Genomic DNA, 8,163 nt, shown 5'->3' with positions numbered 1-8,163 from the left:
AAAAAAAAAAAAAAAAAAAAAAAAAAAAAAAAAAGGATTGACCATTGTTTTTACCAAATATTGCCGCTCGGCTAAATTGTTTACAACAAAAATGGCATGTCGCCTTATGCCTATTCCTTTACAGTGCCACTGTTAAGCCATTTGGTCATTTACCCATTTGGCCAATTGCTTTTTAATTTATTTTAAAAGATACTAATTATTTTTCTTTGCTATGCTATTTTTAAAAAGTCATGGTTTAAATTTTTTTGTTGAATTTTTTTTTTTTAAAAAAACTTTTTTTCTCTTATAAGTTTTCACTATAATATTCATTTTCGGATAAATTAATCAAAAGTTTTGGTAGTCCTCACAAAATTTAATCTTCTCAGGGTGCTCCATGTAGCTTTATTTTTGACTTGCTCTTTTTTTTTCTTTCCTCTCTTACACTCGTTTTTGTTTTTTGTCTTTTGCTTCTTCTTTTTGTCACTCAATTTTTTTCTTTAATTTTATGTCTCTATGGGTCTCTATAATTGGTATATCTAGATATTGTAACCCCTTCCATTTTATTTAAGTACTTTAGTTTGATTGGAAAAAATTTTAAGAAATAAAAGGAATTTTTTGAATCTTGTCATTTTAATTAAAGATATATTTTTTGAATCTTTTCATTTTAATTAAAGATATACTTTCCCCGTCTCATATTAATTGTCTAATTTCTCCTTCATATGTCATCAAAACAATCATAAATAAGAAGGATAGTTTCACTAATTTAACGCATAAGAAATTCTTTTTAAACTTTATAAAATTGTGCATACTTTAAAAAAGAATCACAAGTGTTTTGTAAATTGACAAATAATTTAGAACTACTATTTTTGATGAATAACTAATATGAGACATATGAAGTATGAAGTTTTAAATTTTGTAGTTGTAAACTTATCATGTAAATGTTGAAATTAAATAATTACTAAATATAGAAATCGACTCTCTTTTTGAAACAGATCAAAAAAAGAAAGTAGCACACTTAAATTGAAATGGAGGAGTAACAATAGTTAATGAATTATTTTAGCTCTTTACTTCCTCCGATTTATATCATTTTTATTTTAAATTTTATACGTAATTTGAATAATTATGTTTTATATAATCTTGATGATATTAATAGATTTTTTTTCAAAAAAAAAGTTTAAAATAAATAAATTCTTACAAAATAAAAAAAATCTTATTAAATTGATATTATGTAATTAAGATGCTGTAGTGAAAATCGCTTCTTTTATAGAGGAAAAAGAAGTGTGTCGAAACTAAAAATATCATAACAATGGATCAGAAAATCAATTAGACTAGTCTCTATTTTTTTTTATATAATTATAAATTTTTGGAAAAATTAAAAACAATAAAAATTTATCAACAATACATATTAACATGCCATTAGATTTTATTTATTATGTAGTAAAAAAATATGATACAAATTAAATTTTTTTATTTATTATTTTTATATTTAAAGTTTGAGCCCGAATTTTAACACGGGTCACGTATAACTAATTTTCTTAATAGAGAATGCCTCTTCTTTTTTGATAGAATTCTTATCATTTTCAGTCTACGGTAAAGGAAACAAGAGCGACACATCAAATATGTTCTATCCTCAATCTCCATCCGTCATTAATAATCTCAATTTGCTTTTTTTTATTCACTAATACACCGTACGCGACAACTTTCAATAGAGAAAAATGTAGAAAAAAGTAAATTAAATTACTGCAGAAAAAAAATGGAAGAAAATGGTCTAGTGGTCATTGTAAGTAAGAAAGAAAAACCTTGGCTATTTTTGTTATAAACTATTTATTTTTTGTATATCAATGAAATTTTTCCTATTTTTTTAGGTTTTTTATCATTTTATGTACAACTACAAGTCTACTACGAAATTGATGTCACCTAAATTACACCTCCCGAAAAGTATAAAGCAGTTGTTGATCAAATATAAAATCCAACTAGATTGGTGTCGATCCCATAGGGAATATGACTAAATTCGATCACGTATCTATCAAAGTAATTGACAAGACTGTGTTCTCCAATACTATCACAACTCCATAGGTTCTCTGTACTTTAGTGATCTCTTATGGCATTCAGCATGCAGAATTGATAGGTTATGTATAATCTAACCGACTAAGTTATTCCCCTTGTATACGACTATTCCCAAGCAAAAAGGTTAATGCATCATGAGTGTTCCATTAGTGACCCCGATCTATGATTCCAATAGAGTCTTTCCCATTTATAGGCTCAAGATTAATTAAATGAAGATAACTTCACGTCTTGTTGTTAATTCACTATTTTGATCCGACTACCCTTGCTATAGTCTAGGGTAGACATAGAACAAGTTTCAATGCATCCATTCCTTGAAGGTCAATCAAATCAGAAAAAAGAAACAATACATGCCCAACTACACTTCTAGAATCACCTTGTATTCTAAACACTACTTTGTTAATCCGTCATGGTTCCCACAACCCTAGTTGTGGTGTTTAGCTACTCATAATTTAAATAACGCTAAAAAAATTTAGATAAGAAAGCATAATTATGAACTTACAATAATAATATGAAAAACTCCAAAATCTCTCTTTAAATTAAAACCCTAAAAATCGATATTTATGATTTCAAGATCAAGAATGTGACTTAGAACCTTACAATAATGTAATATAATGTAAAATAATCATAAAACCTAATATTAAAACTTATAGATACAAAAGGAATTCTATACTAACCTATGTAGGAGAAACAGGTTGGCATGTTTCTACTAATCATAGACTATAGTCGTAGATCAGTCTACCAATCATGGATTGGAGCCGTGGAAATCAAACTCTTTTCCACTGATCTAGTCTTCCAACTATAGACCTAGTTCATGAGTCATAGTATCCATCCGTGGAAATCAAAAACTTATTTTTTTGCAGTATCTTGTTTACGATTTGATTCCACTGGTTGTGGACTAAGTCTACAATTGATAGACCCCACCCATGGAATTCAAAATTTTGCCTTCCTCTTAAGAACTTCATTCACAAACATGTTTGACAGTTTTTAGATGATTCCATAATCCATGGATGCTTTCCACAGCTCTTCCCTTAGTCAATTTTGATCCTTTTTTCTCCATTTTGCCTCTAAATCCTATTCTCCTGCACAATATTACAAAACCACATCATACTTACCAAAAATACCTATGTTCTTGTATATTTTCCCATCTTAAGCATAGAAAGTGCCATGAATTCATGAAATATTGATACTCTCAACTTAGAACGTTTTCATATCCTCAGAAAAACAAAACAAAACAAACACATACAATGCTTAACTAAGAGAAACCTAAGGGACCTATGATAGTCAATTTTTTGTTTTTAGCACGAAATTCAACCCCCTCCTATAAAAAAAAAATCAAAAATCCATCATGTGTATACATGCAGTACATTATGATGACACAAAAAGGATTAAGTTATGACATCAGATTGCGATTAAACAACCAAGTACATACACAATAGACATTACCCAAACCAATAACAGCCTACAATGTAACCTATGTACTGTCACATCAAAGAAGTACGCTACACTAACCGTATAACAATGAAGATCAATATATGGACTGAATAAAAGCACTCACTCACAAAAAACTTGAGAAAGTGTGCGTGAAATATCATAGGCTTGTCCTTATTTTCTATGCCTTTGTTTCTCGGTCAGTTGGACTAAGATCACTATAGGACTTTCATCGGCATGTAATGTAGGCTTAAGGATGGGTGTGGTAAACATGGATAATGTGACTTAACCCTTCGTGATACTACACTTATTTTTGGGTTCCACTTTTTGACCTTACTTATTTTATTCTCCATTGCTTTTTCTTTTTCAGATTTCAGGTGTGGTTTTCTCTCTACACCTTTTTTCTCTTTTAATTTTTTAGCGAACTTTATTCATCACTCCCCTTTTTACCACACCTAAATATATATTCTTTTGTTTTACTAACTTCTTATTCATACCTATATCAGCCTACACATCCCCCTATGATAGCCACTCTTAACTTAGGTAATTTGCCTGAGTTAAGTACACAATATCCAAGAAAGGATCAAGGCCAAGACATGTTCATTGTAAGTAGAAATGGCAAGGTGAATAGGCAAATGAAAAAAGTGGTTGATTAGAGCTCAAATTTAGGATCAAGTATACTTATTTCATTTGGTCGGGCTTTTAGACTACTATAGACTTATTCAAGAATGACCTATGATCCTTTCCCAAGCAACTACCCTACATCCTAGGCAAAACTAACTGAAAAAGTTTTTGATTACACACACAAAGTAAACTCGGTAAACAATCTTACACTATATTGGGTTATACTATCGACTATTACCTATCCAGTTCATGCATTACTAAGCTATGATTATTTTGTCTATGATCTAAAGCTATGAAAAGATCCAACAATGGTCATAATTTAACTCAACTATAACAAGCAGTCTAAAATAAAATTTCAGTAGGGGTAGTCTTTAAACATCAAAAATCAATTTTGAATCATTCAAAACTAGTTTGCACTAAGGTTTCTTATTTTTCTCCTAGTTATATGCAAAAAAACATAGTAAAAACAAAACACAAAAACATCCTAGACATATCGATTCTACCATGATACCACACGCGGGGGAAAGAAAATACGACAAATAAAACTACTTAGTGGTGGTATAACCCCACCCCAACTCTGAGATGATGCACTATTCTCAATGCATAACTATATAAATAATAAGACCAAGGGAGTGAATACATACCTACGGTGATCTATGCGTCGGATATGGACTCGCCCGTAGTTGGGATGTTAGGAGGCACCTCAAGTTCAAAGCTAGATGGTGGTAGATACTGACTGGATAAGGCTCCTAAGTCCTATTATTCATGAGCAATCATATCGACATGATACTCAATTTAGGATACCTTATTTGACCTCCTTAGGTCTTTCTTAAAATCTTTAGGAATCGTACTATGGACCTTAGTTCTTCGTGCCCTCCTACCTCTGTTAGTAGGGGGATCGTCATCTATAAAAAGATCAAACACCAGTACTGGTGCTATAGAAATCGACTGGAGAATGTGTGGTATAATAGAAGTATGGTTAGTCATTAATGATCTGACCACTTACCTTAATGTAGCCCACCCCTCTAGACAAATTTAAAATATAGGACTCATGCAGTAGGTCGCCTATCTAACTCTTAAAACTATCAATCTACTCATTCAACTCTCTCAAAACCTTTTTCATTACTATCATCACTCAAACCTTTACATGTGTCTCAGATATCTCAATTAAAGTTCGAACCCTTAGCTTTATCTGGGATAGCAACTTGGCCAACTAGGTATCAGTATGCATCTGCTTCTCAACTAACTGTGTCTGCTTATTAACTAAATACTGGAGAAAATCATTTGACACCAAAACCATTGCAAAAATGGGTGGATGTAGAGGTACAATAGATGTAAATAACCCTTCACAACCTACCAGGATTGTGCTCTTAGTAGGCTATCTCAGAAACTCTCTCTCACCACTCGGTGTTGGTGTGTCTACCTGCTCAATCATATCTAATTGCCCTTTAAATAAGGTTATAATCAATGGCGTTGAAGATTGTGTCTTTCTCTGGGAAACAAGGTTGATATCATCATAAATTAACCCTATATCTACTTTACAGGTTACATTTTACTATACAATTAACACTGGGTAGTACCATAACACCCGCAACATTACATAGCTTTAGAATAAGGCAAAGAAATGGGATACTCGTGATGTTTTTGAAATATCTCTCATGGATCTCATCAATGATGTATCATGCAAAATTAATGTATACCCAACCATAAAGCTTGCCACTATAATTGCTGGATCAAGGGTAAGTGAGTTATCCACTCCTATAGGGCCCAACTAGTTTCGCACAATGAGCCACCAAAACTTACCCGTAAAGTATAGGGATGACTTCTTTTTCTATGTTTTTCCCACAACCATCTTGGCATCAACTCCATTCTCAGTGATGTAGTTTGCAAGCCAACCCAATAGCTCCCCACTTAAACTTAGGATATTTTATTTTGGTTCTATTTTTCACTATCATGTGATAATTAAACTTTGTTGTGCTCACTAGAACCTCATGATCTGTCCTCAAACAAAATACGTTGAATTATATGCTCGAAGATATCAACTTGTGTACCTTAAACTAATATGTTGGATAATGGAGGTTGGTCTCAAACTTGCTACCCCAGAAGCGTGATCAAGTCTACTAAAGCGACATAAAATTCATGAACCAACTCTAGACTGTAGCTTGTTGATGGTTCCCTCATCCAACCAAATATGTATCGATCAAACAACATATTTATCTTTGGAATCCCAACCAAATCAGATTTCTAAATATGGGGTTCCTCTATAGAATCCCCATCACAGATCAATTTCATATCCTGAACACACCACCTTCTATTTTTCTAGACTCTGATAATTGAGATATTTTCTCGGCTATGGGTAACATTAAAGTATTCGTGGAACTTTGTATCCCTGTACCATAATCATAGGAAACAACATTGTTCTCATCACTATCACCAGACTCAAATAATTCCTCTCCCTTTTCAGATTAGGGAGAGGTGTCTTCCTGCATTATAGGTATCGGTGAAGCTTGTGGTGTGTCCTAAGATACATCTTGCTCATTTTCTCATTGCCTCATACAACGAGTTAAATGTTGGGTGTCATCCTACTCGATCTTATAGTCCTTCTTAGACCCACTTTTCGCCTATTCAAAAGACTCATCCCATAGTATAGATTTGGTTTACTAAGCTTTAGACTTTCTTTTAGATGTGGAAGCCACATCAACTCATTTAGTATTACCCTTGGGTGGATTGTACCTATGTATAAAAAAATTAGGACACAAATTAAATAATGGGAAAACAACCAAGAATAGCACACTTCATGTCTAAAGTTCACGAGTCAATCTATGATTAGTAGATTGGGTCTACGTCTCGTGGAACCCACTGTAAACTTCAAGTCTGAAGTTCATGAGTCAAGTATATAATTGGTAGACTAGGTTTAGACTCGTGGAACCTACTCATGAACTTTATTAAAAAAATATAAGTTTCAAGATTCTCGAGTTTAACTCCTACCAGCCCAATCTATGAATTGTGAACAAAGTTCACAAATCATAGGTCGAAGTAGTAGGCTTCAAATCGAGTATACACCAAATTTCCTCCTTTTTGTGAGCCAACATAATTAAAAATATCATGAAACTTAGTTCTTAGCTCAAACATGCCTCGAGTTTGTGCATTCTCACGGCTACGTCGGGTAATGGTGAATCAAAAGCAAAAAATAAAGAAACTAAATTACCATACTTGGGAAGAGTAGAAAACCTCGAGAAATCAACACAAAAATGTAGCCCAAAAGTCTAACTTCTAACACAATTGTATTATGGTATTAGGTTTATGAAGATTTGATAAAATTGGTTTCAATAAGGAAACGATTGGATATTAGAGTAGGGCATTACGGTTGTGGACTTTGTTTATTGAGGGTTATAAATAGGGTAAATGGGTTTTGGAATTTGATTTAGTTGTGTTATACATAATTAGGGTAGTAGGGTATTAATTCTGGGTGATGTGGATTTGGTAGATATATGGGAATGGGTTTTAAAATAAAATAAACATAAATAATAAAAATACTTACATGATTTCCATGAGTGGAATCTATGGGTTGTAGACTTAGTTCATGACCCATGGATTCAACTCATGGTTCATGTACTAAAATTAAAAAAGATTTACCTGATTTCCATGGTGGAATCTATGGGCCGTGGACATAGTCTAAGACTTATGGATTCAACTCGTGGAACATGTCCTGCAACCCAAAAAATTATCTAATTTCCGTTAGTGAGATCTATGGGTCCTTGACATAGTCTTATGACTCATGGAACATATTATGCAAAAGTTACACCACTCTGATTTCTATGGGTGGAGATACAATTCTTACACCTAGTCCACGACTCATAGATTAACTCATGGACATACTTACCTTGGAGTTTTTGGCTTTTCATCTTTTCCTTATCTCAATAGTCCCTATGTAATTCAATAACCTATCCCTATATTGATGAACATAAGAAACACAAAACAAAGTGAAAAACTAAATCCTTGGATTGCCTCCCAAGAAGTGCTTGATTTAACGTTGCAGCACGACATGGCTATGTTGGTAACTCA

The 8,163-nt window shown here is 32.6% G+C and overlaps 1 long non-coding RNA gene across 1 annotated transcript; it reads right to left on the bottom strand.

Annotated features, from left to right (window-relative positions):
• Positions 1 to 2,556: 2,556 nt before the first annotated feature.
• Positions 2,557 to 5,649, bottom strand: LOC124888546. Its single transcript, XR_007046973.1, has 2 exons — positions 4,743 to 5,649; positions 2,557 to 3,125 (listed from the first exon to the last, which is right to left on the bottom strand). It is a non-coding gene; the product is annotated as an uncharacterized LOC124888546 (long non-coding RNA).
• Between the last annotated feature and the right edge of the window lie 2,514 nt (positions 5,650 to 8,163).

Source organism: Capsicum annuum, chromosome 11, assembly GCF_002878395.1.
Source record: "Capsicum annuum cultivar UCD-10X-F1 chromosome 11, UCD10Xv1.1, whole genome shotgun sequence".
NCBI lineage: Eukaryota > Viridiplantae > Streptophyta > Magnoliopsida > Solanales > Solanaceae > Capsicum > Capsicum annuum.
Note: the sequence above shows the minus strand (reverse complement) of the source record. Positions and strands in the feature narration are given on the sequence as shown.